Source organism: Nipponia nippon, unplaced genomic scaffold (genome assembly GCF_047370975.1).
Source record: "Nipponia nippon isolate SJK-2023a ecotype South Korea unplaced genomic scaffold, ASM4737097v1 scaffold_34, whole genome shotgun sequence".
Taxonomy (NCBI): Eukaryota; Metazoa; Chordata; class Aves; order Pelecaniformes; family Threskiornithidae; genus Nipponia; species Nipponia nippon.
This window is the reverse complement of record NW_028262352.1, coordinates 1,633,851-1,646,603: the sequence shown is the minus strand read 5'-3', so window position 1 is coordinate 1,646,603 and position 12,753 is coordinate 1,633,851. Positions and strand designations below refer to the sequence as shown.

Genomic DNA, 12,753 nt, shown 5'->3' with positions numbered 1-12,753 from the left:
GCCTATTAACATTGCTTAACTGTTTTACACTTGCAGTTACACTTGTATAGTACATAATCATTCAAGAGCCATATTTTTTAAGTTGGATTTGTAATGTTCTTAATTACAACTCTTAAATTCATATAGTGATTTCCTGTTTTTACTTCTAAAAGAAGCAAAATCTCAGACATAAGAAAGCTTTTAATCTTGTCTTATTTTTGATCATTATAATGTCTTACATTAATCTATTAAAATTAAAGGCAAGATGGTTCTTCAGACTACTAAAATGAAATCGAATGTTATCAATACTGACTTCTCAAAGTGAAATCTTTACTAAATATCAGGCTCCGGATGTTATTGTGGCCTTTCAATACATAAAGAGGGCTTATAAGAAAGATGGAGAGAGACTTTTTACCAGGGCCTGTAGTGACAAGACACCAGATAATGGTTTCAAACTAAAAGAGGGTAGATTTAGATTGGACATAAGGAAGAAATTCTTTATGCCGAGGGTGCTGAGACACTCGAACAGGCTGCCCAAAGAAGCTGAGGATGCCCCATCCCTGGAAGTGTTCAAGGTCAGGTTCAATGTGGCTTTGAGCAACCTGATCTAGCTGTAGATGTCCCTGCCCCCTGCAGCAGGGTTGGACTAGATGATCTTTAAAGGTCCCTTCCAACCCAAACCATTCTATGATTCTATGAATACAGAGTCCTCACTATTCTTCTAATAAATTAAAAGAAAAAATTGCATTGAGAAAACAATGTTTCCCTGTGGCCTATAGATATCTTCCAGATGATTAGAAGAATGAAAGTGGTAGAAGCAATAAAAGGTAGTAACACTAATCATAGAATCATCTAGGTTGGAAAAGACCCTTAAGATCATCGAGTCCAACCGTTAACCTAACACTGCCAAATCCACCACTAAACCATGTCCCTAAGCATCACGTCTACACATCTTTGAAATACCTCCAGGGATGGGGACTCAACCACTTCCCTGGGCAGCCTGTTACGATCCTTGACATGCCTCCCCTTGTTACAATGCTCCCTAATATACAGGGCTACCCCACCGCCTCTCCTTCCTTGCCTATCCCTTCTGAAGAGTTTATAGCCATCCATTGCAGCACTCCAGTTGTGTGAACATCCCACCATGTTTCCGTGATGGCGACTATGTCATAGCTTTCCTGCTGGACAATGGCTTCCAGCTCCTCCTGTTTGTTGCCCATGCTGCGTGCATTGGTGTAGATGCACTTCAGTTGGGCCATTGATCCTGCCACCTTTTTTGGGGGAGAAGCCCTATTTCCTATGTGACTATGCTCAGGCACTTCCAAGGTTTCTAATGCATCGACAACCTTGTGTCTTTGCTGCTGCATGGCTCTCTATCCCCTACCCCCATTGAGATAGCTAAGGTGCTGCGTGCATTAGTATAGGGACATTTCAAATGTGCTCCAGTGTACTCAGCACATCGTGGAGCAGACCGAAAGACCTTGCTAGCACACTGTCCCTCAAACATTGGCATGCTGCCCCCAGGCTTATCTCTAGCAAGCCTGGTTTTATCCCTTTCCCCCTTCCAATCTAGTTTAAGGCTCTTTCAATGCGCCCTGCAAACTCCTGGGCTAGGATCCTTTTCCCCCTTCGAGACAAGTGTACCCTGTCTGTTGCCAGCAGGCCTGGTGTCATGTAGACTGATCCATGATCAAAAAACTCGAAATTTTGCCGGTGACAACAGGCTCGGAGCCAGATATTGATCTGCTGGCTCTTCCTGCATCTTCCCTCATCATTCCCTGCAACTAGAAGGACAGAGGAGAACACTACTTGTGCTCCTGATCCCTTAAGCAGTCATCCCAAGGCCCTGAAGTCTCTCTTGATTTCCCTTGGACTTCTAGTTGCAGCTTCCTCACTGCCTACCTGAAAAAACAATGATAGATAATAATCTGAGGGCCTTACCAGGGTAGGAAGTTTTCTCTTCACATCTCTAACCCGGGCCCCAGGGAGGCAAAAGACTTCCCTAAGAAGTGGGTCTGGTCTGCATATTGGGCCTTCTGTTCCCCTCAGGAGAGAGTCTCCTATGACAATAATTCGTCCAACCCCCACCTCGCTACAACCTCCTCTCAAGTAAAGAGAAAAGGCCTTGACGCTGTGTAAACACTGCTCAACAGCAACTAAAACATCCCTATATCAACACTGTTTTCAGCACAAATCCAAAACATGGCATCTACTATGAAGAAAATTAACTCTATCCCAGCCAAAACCAGTACAGAATAGCAAGGAGTAGGAGGTGCTCCACGGCAGAACAGACACATCCCCAAAGGAACTGCATCCCATGAAGGATCCATGCTGAAGCATAGGAAAAGAGTGAGAAACAAAGAATGGCAGAGAATAACCACTATGCCCTGCCCCCAACCTGCTGTGCTGGACCCCCTTGCTTTCTAAAGTAGTGGCTGAGGGAACTGAGGTTGTTTAGCCTGGAGAAGAGGAGGCTGAGGGGAGACCTTATTGCTCTCTACAACTACCTGAAAGGAGGTTGTAGTGAGGTGGGGGTCGGTCTCTTCTCCCAAGTAACAAGCGATAGGACGAGAGGAAACAGCCTCAAGTTGCGCCAGGGGAGGTTTAGATTGGATATTAGGAAAAATTTCTTCACCGAAAGGGTGGTCAAGCATTGGAACAGGCTGCCCAGGGAAGTGGTTGAGTCCCCATCCCTGGAGGTATTTAAAAGACGGGTAGATGTGGTGCTTGAGGACATGGTTTAGTGGTGGACTTGGCAGTGATAGGTTTACGTTTGGACTCGATGATCTTAAAGGTCTTTTCCAACCTAAACAATTCTATGATTCTATGGTTGATTTAATTTCAATCTGATGGATGATACATTCTGGACCTTACTTTAAATGGGGTTGAAGAAAGACTCTGTGTGAAAAATTACATCTTTCAGCGTATGATAGTTAACAATATTGTTGTGAAGACCTTGAGAAAGTTGGTGATAACAGAAGGGAGTAAAGAAAGTACTGAACTTGACATATGGTTATTCGAAGTTTCTGTTTTGATTATTGCATTTGTGCTTTGTTATGGTTCTTTGATCTATAAGGAGATACAGAAGTTTTCTTAAAAACCAAGAAAATCTATTTTCACTCTTAAGTATCCTTTATTTCATAGGTAATAGTGTGTGGGGGACTTGGACTTTCAGAAGAAACATCTCTTGGTACTGTTTATTAAGCTTAATTTTCAAGTAATTGTTAAAAACAAACGAAAAAATCCTTTTTAAATCTCAGTTACTGCATTTTAGTTGTTTCCCAAAATTTTGATCAGATGGATAGAATTTGCATTTCCAAAGTATAACACAAGTGTACTTTGTATATTAAAAAGTCACTTAGTGACTAAGTTAGCTGAATAATCAGTGTGGAAGTAGAAATGCTAAGGCCTGAGTGGGCCTTTTGACTGAACTCTCACCCTGTCTCCTGAAACAATAATCACTGTGTAGCCTTCATGATAAATTAGTCCCTGCACTAAAGAAAGCAGACTCCAGACTGGCCTTGAGCAGTTCTGTGGCCTTGCATATGCAACAGGATGTGAGTTATACATATCTGTTATCTGTATTATGCATAGCATCTCTAAGTGTATCCACTTTCCAGGGGCAGAGTTCACATCAACAGTCTGTTTCTCTGCTGCTCTGTGTTCTCTCCTATAGCTATAGTAAATAAACTGCTTCTGTTCTGACCTGACCAAAAATTTGTATTCCAGTTATTCCACGACCGAATCTGATGCCGTGACTCGGATTCACTCATCCTGATTCACCTGGGAGGACTGCAGACTGCTCCCTGCCAAAACCCCTTGGCACCACTCAGAAAGGTACGGAACCTTTTGAAATCCCTATTGGGGCTTTGGCCGAGGGTCATCTGTAGGCTCCTGTGGCATGCTGAGACTGATGAATCCGAACTTTTGATAAAGGCCAGTTCAGAACCAAATTGCCAGCTAAAAGAGGGAAGAATGAGCTCAATTTGATAAAATTCTTAGGAGAGGCAGGTCAGGAAAGGTCTGGGTTGGAATAATGGTATGAGTTAACTTGTGTGAATGGTGATTCTTGAGAGCTAGGCATTGAGTTCTGCCGCCACTTTGGGGCAGACTCTTGGGGCATCCATCAGCCACCCAGGCTGCCCGTTGTGATGGGGCGATTAGCCCTAGCATTTAAAGACTTGGATGATATGGTGTGAGCTCTCCATGTGACTGACCTCATTATCTTCCCTGTCTCTGCTTCCAGTATGAGCCTCTTTTGGTTCCATTGTCGATGACCCTGACCTCAACCAGTACGGTGGGCTCCAGCTAGACATTGTAACCAGGAGGACCCCTTGTGTGTCTTGTCTCCTTCCCTATAGTCTCTGGTTCTGGATAGTCACCTTGGGAGTGAAAAAGTGTGGTTGATGGCTTTGAGGGGATTAAGTCAAAGCTCTGTCCCTCACTGAGGATCCAGGAGACATAGGCTCCCGCTGACTTTCCTTTGTTTCCCCTGAATGAGTGAAAATGGGAACCCAATAATCAAAGGAAAACCCACTACCCCTAAAGGGAACTCCATCATATTATATGTATATACATTACTCTCCTAAAGCCCTCAGGTACTTAGAAAAATGGAATTTGTGGACAAAAAAATGATCCCTCAAAACAATTCCCTCTAGAATAAAACTTAACTTAGATAAAATAATGCACTTAAGGAGCGCCTTGGGACCTAAGCACCAGAGGACCTAAGGTACCCCAATTTGTGGGTGTATTTTTTGATCGGTATGAGGAGGCCTCCAAAAGAAAAACAGAATCTCAAACGAGAAGTTTGAGAGACTCTCAGGAAAAAAATTGTACAGTTGGAAAAAAATTGTACAGTTAGAAAAAAAACACCCAGTGGCCACCAAACCGGAATGTGGCTTACCTTTTGTCTGAAAAGGTGAAATCTTACAAATGTACATTGAAGTAGAGTATGACTTGAATGTGGAGTGCCTGTGGGACGAGCGTGTGAGTGAGCGTGTGTTTGGTGCATCAAGCTGTACCAGCTGGCAAATAAAGGACCCATGTAACAGGTAAGAGGGCCTAGGATCCTGGCGGGGGTACCAGGCGGACAGAGGGGCTGTGCTGGTACACGAGGGATCCATGAATGTGTGTGTGCTTGTGAATCTGTTGTCCCAAAAAGCAGGGTTCTTTTACCTGATGTGCAAAAAGACAAATGACACACAGAGTCGAGATATTTGTTTATTTCATGTCTGCGCAGAGATGGGTGCTAGGTGGTAACTCCACAAAGCTAGCACACCGCGGTTAACATGCAGTGACATTTTATACATTCTGAGTAGCTGTTATCAGTATTTTCACAATTCCGCTTATTCATCCTTGCTTCTACTGGTTCTCACAAGCCTCGTCTCCACTTAAAGGTACAGTGTGTGTTTTAAATTTACAGAGCACGCTCAGTGGGTAGGGGTCTTTGCTTGGGCCGGGGGCTTCATTGCTGGAGGTGTGGTTTTTACTATGTTAATTAGGATAGTTCTCTCTTGGTTCAAGTGATTCTCACTTCGGCTTTATCAGCGGCCTTGTTTTCTTGTGCTTCTCTTGGTATTTCCTTGCTACACTGTTTTGTGGTGTCCTCCTGTTTCTTCTCTCAGGCCAGGTCTTGTTAACTGTTTACAGAGGTTGATTAACGTCCTCTGCCTTAACATCCTTTGTCTTATTTCTCGCATATCTCCAACAAATCTAGAGAGTGTCTTGTGTGTGCTTTTGCTAGTGAACTTCTGTCTCTACCAGCCGAAGGGGAAGAAGAACTTGGCTGTCTATGTTTATGTTTTATGTAGGTCCTGTATATGAGTGCTGTTGAAGGCAGCACCTTGTCTGTGGCAGTCTGTGTGACCCGCCGCGTCAGTGTCCTGTGTCTGTGTGTGTCTCTGGGATACATGCTCAGCTTTGCTACTGATTGAACCTGCGAACGGGAAAGCGGGCAGAGACCCCGGGGCACCGGGCTGGGCTCCAGCGGCCGGGTGGGAGGAGTCCTGGGAGGGAGAAGTCCTGGGCCCGGGCTGCTTGGAAGAGGTGGCCACGCTCCTAACATCCCTTAACAGTTTCCTAGCCAGCAAGACCTGTTCGAGTTGTGAGTACTCCCGAGATTAGGTGTATAATCCTTATATGATGGGGAACTGATCCTTTGCTAATGTGCCTACAGTGATAAATTTGTAACCAAACTTCTAGAGCATTATGTGGGCATGCAAACAGGATCTTTGCTAGTAAATTCTTGAGTTAATTGGAACAATTGGATTGGAAAAAGATGTTAGCAGAACATTGGAAGGACAATAAGAGGTGTAAATGGCTCAAACTGCAGGCCTAGTGACCCGAATTTGTAGTTTGGGGGATGAAAAGAGAGGCTTACCAGAGTATGTACAAGACCTCCTGTAAGTAACAGATCACTTCCACCTCTCAAATCGATAATGATATTGGCTATAAAGCAGGAGGAAACTTGAGAGAATCATGCTAAGGCTGAACTCTCTACAATTTGAACTTTCGAATTTGTGAAGAATCAGGTAGAAAAGGGAAATGCACAGTGGCAAAGGAATAGTTTTAGCTTACAGAGATTTAAACCTGATAGAACCGAGTAGTAGAACTGAGTTATTACAGAGGAAATCGATGAATTATGGGGGAACAAACATCACAACTCTGCAAACAATGCACTTAATGGAAATGTAAAGCTCTCGTGGCTCCTGTCATTAGATAAACGCATACTTACTGCTTGTAAACAAGAGGTGGCTGGACAGGACAACCCAGGGTCAGCCAATATAATTGTCTGTGGCACAAGAGGTCCTTGTGTCCAAGGACGCTCGGATAAATCCCTGATCCAAGGAGATACTTTTTACTTTTTCCACCCCTAAGGAGCTGGAACCCCTCTAGGGATCCTTAAAACATTCTGCCCTTAAGAATGACAACACTTAGGGCACTGGTCAGGTTACAGTTTCAGTGTCGTCCTGCACGATTTCCCTTCCCCCCCCCCCCCCCCCCCCAGAATTTAAGCGCTAAAGGCGGCAGCACTCAGTGGTGAAATGGGGGGGGGGGTAACTGCGGGGGAAGGGGGCTGAAATAACATTCAGACAAACCCGTCCTTGCCGCCGGAGAGCCAGAGATACCAGGCCCATTCACCAAAGCAGCTAGAACTTTGCTTTAAATGTTTCAATTCATACTGCATACGCTCTAAATTAACTACTCAACCATCACTGATTGATCTTAGATATTTAAGGATGAAGAAGGTAGGGTCAATCAACTGAAACTGAGACACCCCTCTACCTTGGTACAGCTGCTGGGGAGGTGGGGTTGCTCAGGCTCCTGTGATGTGCCCAGGGATTTCACCCTAGGGGATGTTCACGAGACAACAGTAAAGGACAGGGAGGGAGACTCTCCTATTGCTTGAAAAAACTACTTTTCCACCCCGGTTTCAGGTTGTAGTTCGCTTGATCACGTCACACTAATTGTACTACAACTACCCAGGAGGCAGGAAGTGATACAAAAATTCACGGATGCTTCTCCTCACAGTCTGAATCTCCCCAAGGGAGAAATGGAGTATTCAGAGAGTCCCTGAAATGAAACTCAATAGCAACGAAGTTACTATTAAGCAGGTATTCTTTATTGCAGCGCTGGGCAGCACTGGGGATTCTCCACCATGAGTGCTCCCCCGATTTGGTAGACTTTCAGAGATTATATACTATAAAATCCTACATATTCACAGGATTTCCGAGAGTTCATTTACATAAACATGAGATTTCCTGGAACTCATTAACATCTGCAAATGTCCGATCCGCATGCGCAGTCGTCTCCCGTGGTGGTCTTCAGGTGGTCTTTGGGGGTCTTCAGATGAAGGCTCGTAGTCTTCTTCACTGTGCTCACTGATTGACCTTTGCTTCTGCACAAACTCAGTCCTAGGATCACGTAAACGGTGTCCTTCAGGGCTGTTGTCGTCATTCTTTTGTGACCTCCTATCTTCCATGCAGTTGTTCTCCCAAGGCCCAGTTGTCTGAGATGGGATCATCCGGGAGCCCCCTTATCTTACAACCATTCTAACTACTCCCTAAATCACAAAGGCCTTTCTTTTGTTTAGTTAAGTGACTTAAGATATTTACAATATCCTCCTTGCCCCTAGGCTTTAATTCTTTCAGGAGGCATTTTGATGCAGTGGCTTTGTCTATCTTGGCTTTAACTCTTTCATCCCCCCCTTTTCTTTAAACTTTGTAAATTTCTTTACAAAGGTCTTAAGTTTTCATATTTTATCACCTTAGGCAAGGCCCAAACTCTCATAGCCATTTCTTCAGCTTATAGAACAAAAAGCAATTGACGACTGTTAGTATAATAACAAACACCAACAATATCAAGAGTGGGTGGACTAGAACATTCAAAGTTTTCTCTGCAGAGGGTGAGTATCCCAAAAAGATATCCCACCAATGATGGGCGGTATCATCTTTAATTTGACTAGACAGTCCAACAAGTTTGTCCTTAGTTATTACTGTTTTAATGATGGACTCAGCTAGTGTCTTATTTCGTTTCTTTAAATGTTCTCCGAGTTCCTGAGATTGGTTCAAGATTTTGTTTAATTTTTCCAGAGATATGCTTGCATGACTTATTTTTAAGCTCTCATAATGACGTGCGGAAACAGACTCCACAACCCGTAAGGTTGTAAAGTAGGTATGTTTATTCAGCGCTGGGCAGTGTTACATATACATAAGGTTTCCCAATACGCCTATACATATGCATGACCTGTCCCCGCTTCGTATTAAAATTAGCCCCAGGGAGTCGTTTCCATAAACTCCTCCCAACTGCGCTTGCGCAGTGCCTCCTGGTAGTGGCCGCGGGGGTCTTGGGGATGAAGGCTGATGACTCCTCTTCGTCACTGCTATTAACCCCTTGTTCTTGTGCAGACTCAGTTGCTCCTTGGCTCTTGTCCAAATCGCAGGGTCACTTTCAGCTGGTTCTTGAGATAAGTTTCTGTTCTTATCAGGGACTGTCCTTTGTTGTGAGATTACAATGCTCCTCACTTTAATCATCTTGCACAATAGTTAGATAAGTGTAGTTTCGCTCTAAAAGCCCCTTTTCAATAATGCCAAAACATTGCCACTTGTTCTTCTGTATATGCGAAAAATGAATGTTTCACATAAAGGGAGTGATTAGGTGATATTCAACTACCGATCAGTTATTAGTCACTAAACACACACGTCTGGCATTAATTTCTACAAACATTTCAAACACATCAGGAGACAGGATCATCCATTTGCAATTGTTAACAGAATGTTCTAATAAGCATGGTTCATATAATTGAGATTGTTGTCCACATAAGATACGGTCAGAGGTGGTTTCACAAAGATCTAAATCATATGTTTGACTCAGGTAGTGGCAAAGATTTTTCAGGAATTATACTTAATACCTCACCTTGTTCCGCAGCTCGTCTTGCCTCGTAATCAGCCAATTTATTTCCCACTTCCCTGTCAGTGTTACCTTTCTGATGCCCTTTGCAGTGCATAATCGCCACTGCTGACAGAAGTTGTACAGCATCTAAAAGTCGCAAAATTTTATACCTTTCCCTTGAGCAGTTAAAAGTCCTTGTTCTTTCCAAATTGCTCCATGGGGACGGACTACACCAAAGGCATACTTTGAATCTGTTCGCAGTCCTTTGGCAATCTCCAACGCTCTCACTAGGGCAATTATTTCGGCTCGTTGTGCAGATGTGCCCTTAGGGAGTGACTTTGCTTCCGCGTATCCCGCCATTCGAATTCCATTCTTTACAAAACTGCTCCCATCAGTATACCGCGTGTGGTCGGCTTCCTCCAGCGGCTCCTCCTTCAAGTCTGGTCTGCTTGCATCTTTTACCGTGGTTGGTTCTGGGGTCCTGCAGATGGTTTCCTTTTGGTCATTCCCGAGCCGTCTTTGTCCCTTAGAAATCACGAATCCGAGGTATATTACTTCTTTTCTTTTTTCAAGATCTGGGCTTTTTGTAATGAGGCTCGGTAACCGCTTAGTCTGTGAAAATTTAACAAACTCACAGTCCATTCTTTGCATTCTTCGTCCTTTTCTGTGGCTATCAAAATATCATCCACATATTGCAAAAGAATCCCATTTCCCGGAGGCCTCTCCCAGGTCTCCAATTCCTTAGCTAATTGATTTCCAAAAATGGTAGGGCTGTTTTTAAATCCTTGGGGTAACACTGTCCAGGTCAGTTGGGTTTTTCGTCCTGTATCAGGGTTTTCCCATTCAAAGGCAAATAAATTGCAGCTTTCTGGAGCCAAGGTAAGGCAAAAGAATGCATCCTTTAAATCTAACACAGTAAACCATTCATAGGTTTCCTTTAAACCAGTCAGCAGAGTATATGGGTTTGCCACTACTGGATACAAATCTTCAACTATTTGATTAATAAATCAAATCTTGCACCAATCGATAAGTTTTGCCATCAGGCTTTTTAACAGGCAGGATGGGAGTGTTATATTCTGAAGAGCATTCAATTAGTAGTCCAAATTTTATAAACTCTTCTATAATACTTTTTACCCCTCACCTATCTTCCAATTTCAAGGGGTATTGCTTTATCCTAACAGGTCGTGCCCTTTCTTTGAGTTTAACAACAACCAATTCAGCATTTTTAGCCTTTCCAGGTATTCCTGAGGCCCATGCTCCTGGGTATACCTGGTCTTTTATTTCTTGTATAATTTCTTCTTCTCTAATTTGGGGTTCAGTAAGAACCAAGCTTAAAATTCCAATGTGATTTTTGTCTGGTATTTTAAATTCAGTTTCCCCATTTCTAAATTTTATTTCGGGATTTAGTTGTTCTAATAGGTCCCTTCCCAGTGATGGTCTAGGAGCCTCAGGCAGGTAGAGAAATTTGTGAATCCCCACACTCTTCCCAATTCTAAATTTTAATGGTTTCAAGAAAAAAGCTTTTTCAACCTGCCCAGTTGCTCCCACAACATTAACATTTTGTTTACTTGTAGGTAACAAGGTTTGATTCAATACAGAGAATGTGGCACCTGTGTCTATCAAAACTTCTACAGGTTTCTCTTCTTTCCCTAGCTGAACTTTTACCAAGGGTTCCGCTAGGGAGGATTCCCCTGGTCCCCGTCAATCATTCTCTTGTATTTCTGTCACAGTCTTCAAATTACGTGTCTGCTGGGGGCATTCCTTTTTCCAGTGTCCAAACCCTTTACAATAAGCACATTGATTATATCTCAGACTACCCCTACCTCTGTTACTCATTCCTCGCCCTACTTGCCCAGCTCCTCCTGTTTGCATTCTTTCCAAATTTTGCTGAGCTAACGCAGCCACTGTCTCCTTTCCCAGTTTCCTTCTGTCCTCCCCCTCCCCATTCCGATATACTCTCCACGCTTCTTCTAGCAACTTTTCTAAATTCCTTATATCTGGTTCCCTAAGTTTCTGAAGTTTCTTTCTGGTATCATTAGTGGATTGTCCCAGAAACAGAGATACCAACTGCTGTGTGGCAGCTTCTGACTCCGGTTCCATAGTAGTAAATCTTCTCACAGCAGCCCATAAGTGATCTAAAAACTCCGTGGGCGTTTCAGTCTGCCCCTGCTTGATAGCATACAGAGCAGACCAGTTAACTGCCTTTGGGATCGCATGTTCTATTCCCAATTTGATCCAGGTTCGGTATCGTTGCAACAAATGGTACTGAGTTGGATCATTAGGGTCCCAACCCGGGTCCCTGGAGGGCACATGATCTTCGGCCGTGCCCTGTAAAACTCGTCCCTCATTCTATGTTTCTACATGAGCTTGGGCTGCCTTTAATACAAGCTGCTTCTCAGTTTCAGTCATAGCATCTAGCATAAGATCCACATCTTTCCAATCCGGGTCCAAATTCTTAGTAATCCACTCAAACCTTTTCACAATCCCACTTGGGTCCTCCCTAGACCTCTTAACTGCATCCTTCCACTTATCCACATCATCCATCTGGAAAGGCACTCTTATTACCCTGGGTCCCCCAGGGCCCATTGCCTGCCTTAAAGGTGCCTCTATAATAGGTCTCATTTTACTGCGGGTAAATAGAGGGTCCCACGTCTCCTTCCAAAACCTCCTCCTCACTGTCTGGGACCGTTGGAGAGGTTGAAGTTGAAGCTGGTCCCGGACCCGGGGGTGCCACATAGTCCTCTATCCTTTCCTCCGCCTTTCCGGGTTTCTCTCTCACCTTCAAACACCTCTGTCCAATACTACATGCTGAACAACATCGCTTCAACTTCCCTAACTCTTTCTGATTTTCCTTTTCCAAAGCCAACACCATGGGATCTTGGGGAGCAAAATTAAAACCACAATCTTTCTGCCACTCAGGGTGATTTCAGAGGGTGAAAAACATATCCGCATACATAGCTTCGTCCCATTTTCCCTCCCTCCTTAAAAATAACAGGAGTTGCAGCAAGGCATCATACTTCAGAGTCCCATTCACAGGCCACTTTTCTTCATCATCTAATTTATACAATGGCCATCACTGATTACAATACTTAATTAGAGTTTTCTTATTCACATTTCCTCCAGGAGGACCCCCTATGTCCTTCCAGTGATATAAAATGCAACCTAAGGGGCTTTTCTTTGGTATCTCTTTACTTTGCTGTGACCCTCCCATTTTATTGGTCCCAGTTCTCTCCTGTATTCCCGCAGTATCTTAACAGTGAGTTCCACGGTCCACACTTTACCACTTAGAGGGTTACAGAATTACTGGTTTACATCCTTACAATCTTTTTCTTTCGCTTCGTCCGTCTCCGGCCGTTTCCCTCGCGGGACAACGAAACCGCGGAT

At 43.8% G+C, this 12,753-nt stretch overlaps 1 protein-coding gene across 2 annotated transcripts in view; it reads left to right on the top strand.

Moving 5' to 3' along the window:
• Positions 1–12,753, top strand: part of LOC104019890 (macrophage immunometabolism regulator) — a 78,652-nt gene that overhangs the window by 47,965 nt on the left and 17,934 nt on the right. For both annotated transcript variants that reach the window (XR_015707648.1, XR_015707649.1), the window contains exon 2: positions 3,709–3,816. The gene's annotated coding sequence lies outside the window, so the exon portion shown is untranslated. The remainder of the gene's footprint in view (positions 1–3,708; positions 3,817–12,753) is intronic.